The following is a 10,837-nucleotide window of genomic DNA, read 5'->3' as shown; positions in this document are numbered from 1 at the left end:
GTCCACCTGGAGGGTCCTTATTGTGGATCTTCAGATGGCTGAAGAGGCCAATTCTCGAACCACAAACCTTATCCCAACAGGTGGACGCCTGTGCGTGGCTTCTTTTAATGTGGGGAGACTGGGGCATAAACAGCCACGCATGCCCACAGGTACGCATACAGGCAGGCACGCACGCAGACAGGGATGCATACAGGTACATACACAGTCAGGGACGCACGCAGACACACACAGACACACACAGGCATGCACGCAGACACATACTGGCACGCACGCACGCACAATTGCACGCAGGCAGGCACGCACGCACACAGGTACGGACACACGCATGTACACAGGCACGCACATACACAGGCCCACACACACGCACAGGCACACATGCACGCAGACAGGGACGCACGCAAGCAGACAGGGACGCACGCACGCAAGCACACAGGCATGCACAGTTTCATTTGCAACCACACACACACACAGGCATACATACAGGCATGGACACACATGCACAAAGGCACGGACACACACACAGGCACGCACGCAGACACACACAGGCACGCACGCATACACAGGCACGCATGCAGACACATACTGGCACGCATGCAGACACATACAGGCACGCACGCACGCACAATTGCACGCAGGCAGGCACGCAATCACAGAGCACATTCACCATTCACTCACACCTACAGGCAAGATAAATTTATAGAAGTCGCGGATAAGCTTAGAAGCAGAACATCCACGGTGGTATTCTCTGGAATACTTCCCGTGCCACGTGCAAGTCAGGAAAAATTAGCTGAGATTAGGGGATTTAATTGCTTGGCTAAAATGGTGGTGTAGGAAAGAGGGGTTCAGGTTTATGGGGCACTGGAAGACCTTCTGGAACAGGTGGGACCTGTTCAAGCCGGACGGGTTGCATCTGAACCATAGGGGAACCAGTGTATTGGGGAGGCGTATGTGCAGAATAGTTGAGGAATGTTTAAACTAGGGACTGGGGGGGCAGGGAGGTCAGTTAAGAATTTATGTGGTGAGAGACGGAAAGCCCAAATAAAAATTAAAAGTAGACACTGTAAAAGGCCTACCATTAGTGGTCTGTATTTGAATGCTAGGAGTATTAGAAACAAAATTAATGACTTAGAGGCTTTAATTTCTTCAGACAATTACGACATTATAGGAATAACTGAAACATGGATGAGTGACAATGATGGTGATGAATATAATATGGATGGTTATACGTTGTTCCGTAGAGACCGGATAGGCAAGAAGGGAGGTGGTGTTGCAGTATACGTAAAAGAAAACTTGCAGGCAAGGGATCTCACTGATAAAAATAAAAATTCAGAAGCTGTATGGATCAAACTTGATGCTAAAGATTCAAATGGCCTAATTGTCGGGGTTTGTTATAGGGCACCTAATGTAGCTGTAGAGGAAAGCAGAATATTATATGATGATATCAGGATTATGAGTAATAAAAATGATGTGGTGGTTATGGGTGATTTTAATTTACCTGGGATACAGTGGGACACAGTCTCTGGCTCTTCTGTAAATGAACTTGAGATGGTGGAATTAGTACAGGATTGTTTTTTTACTCAGTTTGTTAATACTCCTACCAGGGGAGAAGCCCTTCTTGATCTCGTTTTTTGTAATAACCAGGATAGGATTGGAAAATTAGAGGTTTTAGACCCATTGTACGGTAGTGATCATAACATGGTTAAATTCGAGGTTAATTTTAGTGTCCAAAGAGCAAAGTCTAAATTAAAAGTATACAATGTTAGGAAGGCTAACTTTAATGGTATTAGACGGAAATTAGAAACTGTAAACTGGACAGAGTTAAATAGCAAAACAGTAGAAGAGGCATGGGAATTTTTCAAAAGCACATTGTTGCAAGTGCAAGAGGACTTCATACCTGTTTCCAGCAAAACTAAATCTAGGAAACGACAACCAAGGTGGTTTACTAAGGAAATTAAGAATAAAGTCAGGAGGAAAAGGGCTCTGTTCCACAACTGGAAAATAACTAATGATTTCAAAATCAAGCAGGAGTATCTAAGTCTACAGGCAGAGTTAAAAAATGACATTAGGCTATCAAAGAGGGATGTAGAAAGAAAAATTGCATTGGAGGCTAAGCATGACAGTAAAGGTTTCTTCCAATATTTTAACTCCAAGAGAGCACTAAAAGCTGAAATCACTAATTTACAGGATAGTAAGGGCCTTATAATTGATAACGAAATTGATATGGTAAATGAGTTTAATGATTATTTTTCAAGGGTGTTCACAATAGAGAACACAAGTAACTTACCACCAATTAATACGAATACAGCATCGTCTATGACCAATATATGTATAACTGAGGTTGATGTGATACTAAGCCTAGCTAAACTCAAAATAAATAAATCACAGGGGCCTGATGGCATCTTACCTTTAGTCTTGAAAGAGATGAGGGATATTATTAGCCAACCTTTGACTTTAATATTCCAGAAATCGTTATCTGCGGGTGTGGTACCATCAGATTGGAAGCATGCTAATATAACACCCATATTCAAAAAAGGGGATAGAAGTAATCTGGCAAACTATAGGCCAATCAGTTTAATGATCCTGGCCTGAGCGATTTTTTGTGTTGAAGAAAACGAGCGAAGGGAAGTGCTGTGGCATAACTGCAGAGGTGTAAAGAGTACCTGAAAACCATACTTGAGTAAGAGTACAGATACCTTACTGTATAAATTACTCCATTACAAGTTACAAGTCACCAATTCCAATAAGACTTGAGTAAAAGTCGTAAAGTATCCAATTTTAAAAGAACTTAAGTATTTTACTCGTACTGAATGTAGGCTCAAAGAACACCAAGAAATGTGGAAAACAAGGAACTATTTATTTATGTGGCTTTATTTCCTAATATAGACATTAAATTGAACACGTCAATGTTTCACTAATCACTTATGTTCTTATGTTCTTATGTTCTTATGTTTCAAAATGGCAGAAGAAGAAAATAGAACAAAAAGTCAGTCTCAGTCAAACTCAAATGTTCAAAAAAAAGGTAAAACAATAAAAAAACTAATAAAAAAACAAATTCAGAGCTGACTTTAATGGTGTCTTAAGGGCAATTCTTAAGGGCAATTCTTAAGGGTATTTCAAGCAAAAATGGAGCACTCCTAGTAATAAAATAATGACTTGAATTACACCATGATAATTATCAATATCGTTTGATATGATCATGATAAAAATATTTTTGCTATATCGCACAGCCTTAATGGATGCTACCACAGTGGCTTTGCTAACTAGCTAATAACTAGTAACCCATAGGAAGCAAGCTGAACAGTCGTTTGAGCAGACAGTAATATCTGATGACGCACAAAGTCTTTAAGTGTCAAGTCTTGTTAACTACATGGAAGCTATATTATCAGCAAGAAGGTCTTTACCTAGTTACCATAGTTTTGGTAGTGAGTCGGCTAGATAGTCAGCTAACTGATGGAAACGTTTAACCAGCAGCAAAACAACCACAAACAACCATGCGGGTCCCACAGTAAAATCTTTGTGCAGTAATTGACAGTCAATAGTGTGTCTAGCAGAAACATTAACAAACAAAATAATAAATAATAGATAGCACTGTTATTACACTGGGATACTAAAGATTTTTAACTTAATGACATAACAGGTACTACAACGATTCCGTTCTGCGAGTTCGCTTTGGCTTCCGCTTTAAGACGTGTTGGACAAGGGCGTGGCTTTCGCGGTACGAATGGGCCGGGTTGGATGTGGGCGGGGTTGGATGTCCAACCCCGCCCTCCTGCAGGATGCAGCCAGACATACTTGAAGAAATTAGCCGTGGTAGATAAAGATCCTGACTTGTCGCACGCAATCACAATGTAGCGAGTAACGGTAAGCGTCCGTTCAAATGTAGTGGAGTAAAGAGTACATATATTCAGTCACAAATGTAGTGGAGTAGAGAGTAAAAGTTGCTTATATTTTTGATACTCAGTACAAGTACAAAGTAGCCAAAAAAATACTTAAGTACAGTAACGAAGTCCATTTACTCAAGTACTTTACACCACTGACACAAAGTGTAGCTTCTATCCCGAGCACAATCCACATTATTACTTAAAAGCTTATTGACCCTCTGATTCTGCTATCACTTATCAGTAATTTCAAGTAAACATTATGTGTGTTGTATTTGTATGATGAAACCAATCTTTGAGCTCAGTATGAAATAACTGAAATAAACACACAGTCATTCAAACTTGGGCACTTTTTAATTTTGTTTTGTCTTTCAATAAAAACTGCAGCATCAAATCTGATCTGCTTGCCATTCTTGCCTAAAAACAAATGCTGGGGTTATCAAAAACTATGTTATATAGCTATATTCCAGATTTATCACATCTCGGAGCTCCGAGGAACCTCCTTCCCCATACATATCCCTCTTTCCCACTATTCCCTCAAATACTGTTACATTTGTGTTTTTTCCACTCACACCCTGTCTTGATCATGCTCTGACTGCATGGCATCCATATGCATGGCAAATTATTTTACAGTCTTATCTTATATAGTAGGACATGAACATTGAATTTGATAGTTATCTTTTATTTTCACTTCTGAACACAACGCACGAACAGGAAGGAATCGTTTGCATTTGCAACCAACCCCTCCGCAAAAGCCCCAGCGGAAAACTGGCCGCGGACCGGGGTGGGAATCCCCAAGCTGGAAGGCAGTACTGCTTCATGTTCACATTAGCTAGCTAGCTAGTTAGCATGGATTCAGAATGCACTGTACTACAACTATAAAGGACGTAACGTGACACAGAAAAACAATTACTAACTGGCAATGCAGGTTAGCATTACTTTAAATGACAACTTTACCTGTTACTTACCAGAAGAGTTGCCTATACGTTAGCCGAATGACAGCAGGCAGAAGCCGGCGCATTTTTCAGTAATATACCGGAGTTAAACTTAATTACACACTTTTAACACAAACACTGGCAGCTATAAACTCATAGGACAATGGAAAGGACATTAGACAATGGAAGACTGGAAAGAGGTTGCCTGGTCAGATGAGTCTCAATTCACTGCTGCAACATCCAGATGGTAGGGCCAGAATTTAGTGTAAGCAAAATTTTATTTGCACACTTTGGGGCCCTTAGTGCCAACTGAGCAATGTTTAAATGCCACAGCCTACCTGAGTATTGTTGCTGACCATGTCCATCCCTTTATGACCACAGTGTACCCAGCTTCTAATAGCTACTGCAGCAGGGTAACGTGCCATGTCACAGAGCTCATATCATCTCAGACTGGTTTCTTGAACATGAAAATAAGTTCACTGTACTCAAATGGCCTCCACAGTCACTAGATTTCAATAGAGCACCTATGGAATGGGAGATTTGGATGGATGGATGGATGGATTTGCAACAGAAGAGTCGCTTATACGTTAGCCGAATGACAGCAGGCAGAAACTGGCGCGTTTTTCAGTAATATACCGGAGTTAAACTTATTTACACACTTTTAACACAAACACTGGCAGCTATTAACTCATAGGTGGTAGTAAAGCTGAAATTAAAATAAGACAACACTTATTTTGATACTTTTTTTGTTTGTTCTTTTTCTTAACCGTTCCTTCCTCCTATTCCTCTGTCTCTGCTTATTGACGTTTAGGAGAGAGTGCCAAACATAAATTAACGATGCAAGATTTTCAAACCAAGACAGACAAAGCACAAAAGAGACAACAAAGACACAAATATTGTATATATGTTTTATTGTAAAGCTCATATCCTAGCATATCTTATCCTAGCATATCTACAAACAAATTTACTTTTGTATAGCACAATATCACATTACACCGTCTCAAAGAGCTTTACAGCATCCCCACCCAAAGCCCCCAGTGAGTAAGCCATACATAGGCGACAGTGGCAAGGAAAAACTCCCTATTAGGAAGAAACCTTGGGAGGGACCAGACTCAAAGGGGGAGCCCATCCTCCAGGGGCTGGCAGGGAGAGTCAACTTATCTAACTTACCTACCTTAGCTTATCTAACTTACCTACCTTAGCTTATCTAACTGAAGTACCAACACTTAAACGACATCTCTATTAATACGCCGTCCCCGGCCGTAGCCCATTATTAATCCATTACTCCTGGCGGATTGCTGAGGCTGCCCCTGGCCCCTCTCAGGTCGCCGGTCACTGGAGCCATCGAAGTCCGTGCTTCGCCGTCCCCGGCCATAGCCCATTAGTCCAGCAGTATTCTGTTTAAAGACAAGGAGAGGTTATTGATATTGTATTGAACCTCTGTGGGTATTAAAGGTATATCCACAAGCAAGCCAGCAATAGTCCTAATTCACACTGTGGTGTACGCGAAACACCCCCCCTCCTAAGCGGCAGCATATACGATTCCATCCAGCACCCTCCCTTAGCACGCCATATTGCACGAGCCCAACTACCCATCCTAAAACAAACACACACATACATACACAAAGAAAATTAAAAAGGGCACTTCCCCATCTTCCACGAGAGCCACCCATAGGGTCTGGTCAGCTAACTGGCAGAGAGAGTGTTATGCCAAAAAAGGCATCCCTGTCGAAGAATGCATGCCTGTCTCTAAATGACCGATTGGTCACTGATCTGAAACGAGTTGAGCTACTTTGTCGAGTTAGGCTACCGTAGTGCTAATCGATAGCCCTAACCCTTACCCTAACCCACCAAACCCACCCCCCCTAAAACCCTAACCCTCAAAAAAAAAACCTAAAACCCCAACCCTAACCCCCAAAAAACCCCTAAAAGCTCAACTAGTCAGAACACCGGCATGCATTCTGCGGCAGGGATGCCTTTTTCGGCATAATGCATGTTATACTCTAATTCAAGTGTTCTAATAGTCTCTTAATCTAGGGCTTTACCTTCGGCATGTAACACTTCCTCCGCGTCTTATCTATCCTTTCCGTTTCCTTACTTGTTATTTTAATTTTGATAATAATTTTAATTTTGATCTTGATTACTTTAATTTCGTTTCTCTCCATTTTACAGAAGACTTCAAAACGCAGTCACTCGTTAAAGCGCTGGAAAGAAGTTTGAGAAAAGAAGCACATGTGATTCAAAAGTAATCAAGCTGTTGTCACGGATGCCCATTCGTACCATAACTGACAATACGATCCTATGCAGGTCGTCGGCGACTTTCGGCCGCGATCGGCTCCTACTGACCGGTCGTAGGTCCGATTCGGCCGTAAGCAGGGTTGCCAACTCTGACGCATCTGGCGTGACACTCACGCTTTCAAACTGAAACGCTCACAGCAAGAAATCTTACGGCGAATATCTATTAATCCATTTAAACCTAAAATTGCCTACATGAAAAGCGTTGGGGCAGTTTGTAAATAGTCTGCAGGGTTTGCAAGGTAATAAAACTGTTATATACATGTAAATATATGTGTGTAGACTTGTCTCGAATTCAAAATCTCACGCCAACGCCAACTCGATCATTCGCTGTCTAAAGCTATACGCGCTGCAATGTCTTGTAGTACTTATTTTATGTGCATTCGCGCTGTTATGACAAGAAATCACTGTGCATTTTAGCTACAAATTAGCCCCATAAATGTTAAAATGCAGGGTAATTTTTCGTCATAACAGCGTGGACGCACATAAAATAAATAGGCATTTGCGCTGCTATAACGAGGAATTGCCGCGCGTGTACGGGGAATGCGTAGGGGAGACCGGGGGTGTGTCCGAAATCGCGCACTTGCGCACTTTTAGTGCGCGATTTTAGGGCGTAGTGCGTTCACACTGACAACTAAGCCAAAATTAAGTGCACTGAAAGTACCCGGATGGTGCACTGAAAACGGCCAGAAAACGCAGTGCAGAACGATGGACACTACTCGCACTAAACGGACGCCATTTTGACTACGTAGCGGAAGGGGAGGGACTTTCGGCAAGTTTAAATAATGGCGGACAACACAGACACGCAAGCTCATTCGGAGGCAACTGCGTCATATAAATGTAACATTAATAAAATTATTTTACTGATGTATACTTCGGTGTGTAGCCTGTCACTCTCTGACGACAGTTATAGATAATTTTGAGTTTGCGATTATATCGGCTTAGAAGAGTTCGCACACGTAAATGTTAGCAGTTTTTTAGCCGGTTAGGCGGTCGTAGATAAGTTATATACACGCAAATAAAACCACAAGGAAATTCATTGTAAATAAAACACGGCAAATATTTTGGGGCGCTGGAGAATCGCGATCAAATGCTAGTCCGTCACTTCCGGTAAGTGCAAAACGTTAGTGTTCCATTTATGACAGCACTTACCCATGGTAGTGTGCACTACAGGAGGAAGTGCGCAGTGCGCACTACGCCCTACATCTCAGTGCACTGAGGCAAGTGCGCGATTTCGGACACACCCCGGGTATGGTTGTAACACTTTTTGCTTTACCACCTATAACTCGATCACTGAATTTTTGAGCTAGAGATTTACATTTTTTCTATTAAGTACCTGTAGAAAAGGCTGTTAAATGAGCGGTTTGTTTAATTGTGCAGTGTTTTGAGCAGGCATTATTTCGGCCATTGGAGGCGTCACGCAGGACCCCAGGTTGGTTTTTTTCTTCTCTTCTTCGCTTTCCTTTAGGCTGGATGCAGAGTTCAACGTAGTTATACAAAGTTTTGTTGGGTTTATGGTGTAGTTGTGCGTGCATGCTGAGTAAGTATGCAGTTCATTCGTACCGCAACTATGCTTTGTAACCGGAGCAAATGTTTATTGTTTTATACGTTTGTAATTTAAAATAAACATATCGCGCTGATCGCAGTTCGCTGCGTTAATGCCGCTCAGTTTTGAGTATTGTATGTTTATTTGCGTTTTGTAATACAAATGGTTAATATAATTTAATATCTATATTTGTTTAATGTTTGTAAAACTATGTTACCCGTGAGCGGTAGTTATATGTTGATTCCTATGTTCTTATTTCTGTTTCAGTAAACCACAATTGCATATTTCCCCAACGAGTATCCGGACTGTTTTATTGGTGGTGTGTTAATGCGCTACTATCCAACTATAGGATAACCTGTCAAAAGTAGGCAAACAAACCCAGTGTTCTGATCGGACACTCTGTAAAGGTTACCACCGGGAGAGAATCGGCGTCCCTTTTTTTTTAAACGACACTCTTCTACATGGTCCTTCGAGCCGGATAGGGTAAGTTTTACAGCAGTAATGATGGATGACAGAGAAAAGGATCTTGTCCTGAGTCAGGGGAGGCCTCGTAGAACAATTCGTCCTCCATGCTACCTAGACGAATATGAGACAGGCCATCATTACAGACAAAGAGGATTACCTGCATCATATCACCACCCTGATGCAAGAGAATATATGACGGATAGTTTCTCGGCGCATGACCAGCAGAGAAATGAACACTCATCACCTGGTAGTGTCCCAGAATGGGTGAAGACACTCAGGGAAGAGAACGATCAGCTGAGGAGAGATATTCGTGAACTAATTGAGTGGCGTGCATCGCAGACTTCTCCAACTCATATCCAGTCAGCTCCTCCTAGGCAGAGCCAAGATGATGAGGAAAGAGCCTCAACCTCATCCAGTATCGGCACCCCAATCTCCCAATATGGAGTCATGATGTCAGGCGATCAGTGGGATCCATGTCACGCAGGCCAACAGTCAAATCCAGTGCCTTGGGAGCATCGAGAGCCGTCAGTATGTGAGGGAGAAGAGGTAAATGAGATTGTGGAGCGGGTCAGGGATATTGCATTGCCACATAAGCAGTACCTTCATTCATCTGGTTATGGACCACACCAGTCCCGACGGTCATCTCGCCATGTGACTCCTGAACGCCATCATGGTAACTCATTAAACAAGCCGCTCATTTAACAGCCTTTTCTACAGTACCCACATTTGTTTGCTACAAACTGCACCAAGTCAAACCTCTGCAAGAATATCACAGACCTGGTGAGTTCATGACAAATAGGCCTACATGGTGCTCCTTTGTTACAACCTGCCCCACTACCGGGGTAGGATGTAACACGTGTTGCGGTAAGTTGCAACAGTTAGACAAAAGAAGCAAAAACACTGGCCACACTGTGCTATATGGTTCAAAAAGAAGTTTTTGAAGACTGACCATAACTCATATATCCACTAGTGTGCTAGAACAAACTTTCTTAATGCTATGTATGCTTAATCAATACTCTACTACAATACATCTGAGCAAAAAAAACATCCAAGTCAAATAAAAATAATGTGTGTGTGTGTGTGTGTGTGTGTTCTTAATCGGTCACAATGCTGACAAATGAATCTTGGTAACCCTGCAGTACAGGCTTGGTGGGCCCAGATACTGTCAGTCTATAATACAGGTCTGCCGCCTGAGTCAAATATTCTGCCAGCACCTTCTCCTGCACCTCAGAGAAGACTTTGTCGCTGCTGTGGTAACCTTCACTGGGAAGATCACTGGACCCCTGGTCTCTCAGCTTCTGCAGTGATTTGCAGTATCTGCTCAGTGTTACATGGCAGATCCCGTGTGCCTTCGCAACTGACCTGACTGACTTGCCCTTCCTTGTGACCTCATCAGATGCTTTTTTAAAAACACTGGCAGGCACACCTCTTTCAGTCTTTCTTTTCTACTGTCTAGACATTCTGTAAAATTATTAAAATCAAGAAAGTGTCCTTATTTGTATGTAAGGGGATGGTTGTAACACTTAAAGATGTGTTACAACCCAGCCCAGCCCTCTTAGCTATTGCACCTTCCTCTGTTGATCTGAGTGCTGTTACTGGACTGATCATTAAGCAGTGAGGCAGATTGCACCACCAACTACAGAGTAAATGAACAGATAGACTGGAAATACACTCACTGGCCACTCTATTAGGTATACCTGTTCACCTGTCTGTATGTC

The 10,837-nt window shown here is 42.2% G+C and overlaps 1 long non-coding RNA gene across 2 annotated transcripts; it reads right to left on the bottom strand.

The window, feature by feature from the left end:
* Window positions 1-5,707: 5,707 nt before the first annotated feature.
* On the bottom strand, window positions 5,708-8,347 carry LOC140593408 (uncharacterized). Of its 2 annotated transcripts, XR_011993714.1 has the most exons (3): window positions 7,160-8,347; window positions 6,859-7,017; window positions 5,708-6,210 (listed from the first exon to the last, which is right to left on the bottom strand). It is a non-coding gene; the product is annotated as an uncharacterized lncRNA (long non-coding RNA). The 2 variants fall into 2 exon arrangements; XR_011993713.1 differs by lacking the exon at window positions 7,160-8,347 and having other exon boundaries at window positions 6,859-7,087.
* Window positions 8,348-10,837: the final 2,490 nt, after the last annotated feature.

The sequence above is a fragment of the Paramormyrops kingsleyae genome, chromosome 11 (assembly GCF_048594095.1).
Source record: "Paramormyrops kingsleyae isolate MSU_618 chromosome 11, PKINGS_0.4, whole genome shotgun sequence".
Taxonomy (NCBI): Eukaryota; Metazoa; Chordata; class Actinopteri; order Osteoglossiformes; family Mormyridae; genus Paramormyrops; species Paramormyrops kingsleyae.
This window is presented reverse-complemented; position numbering and strand designations above follow the sequence as displayed.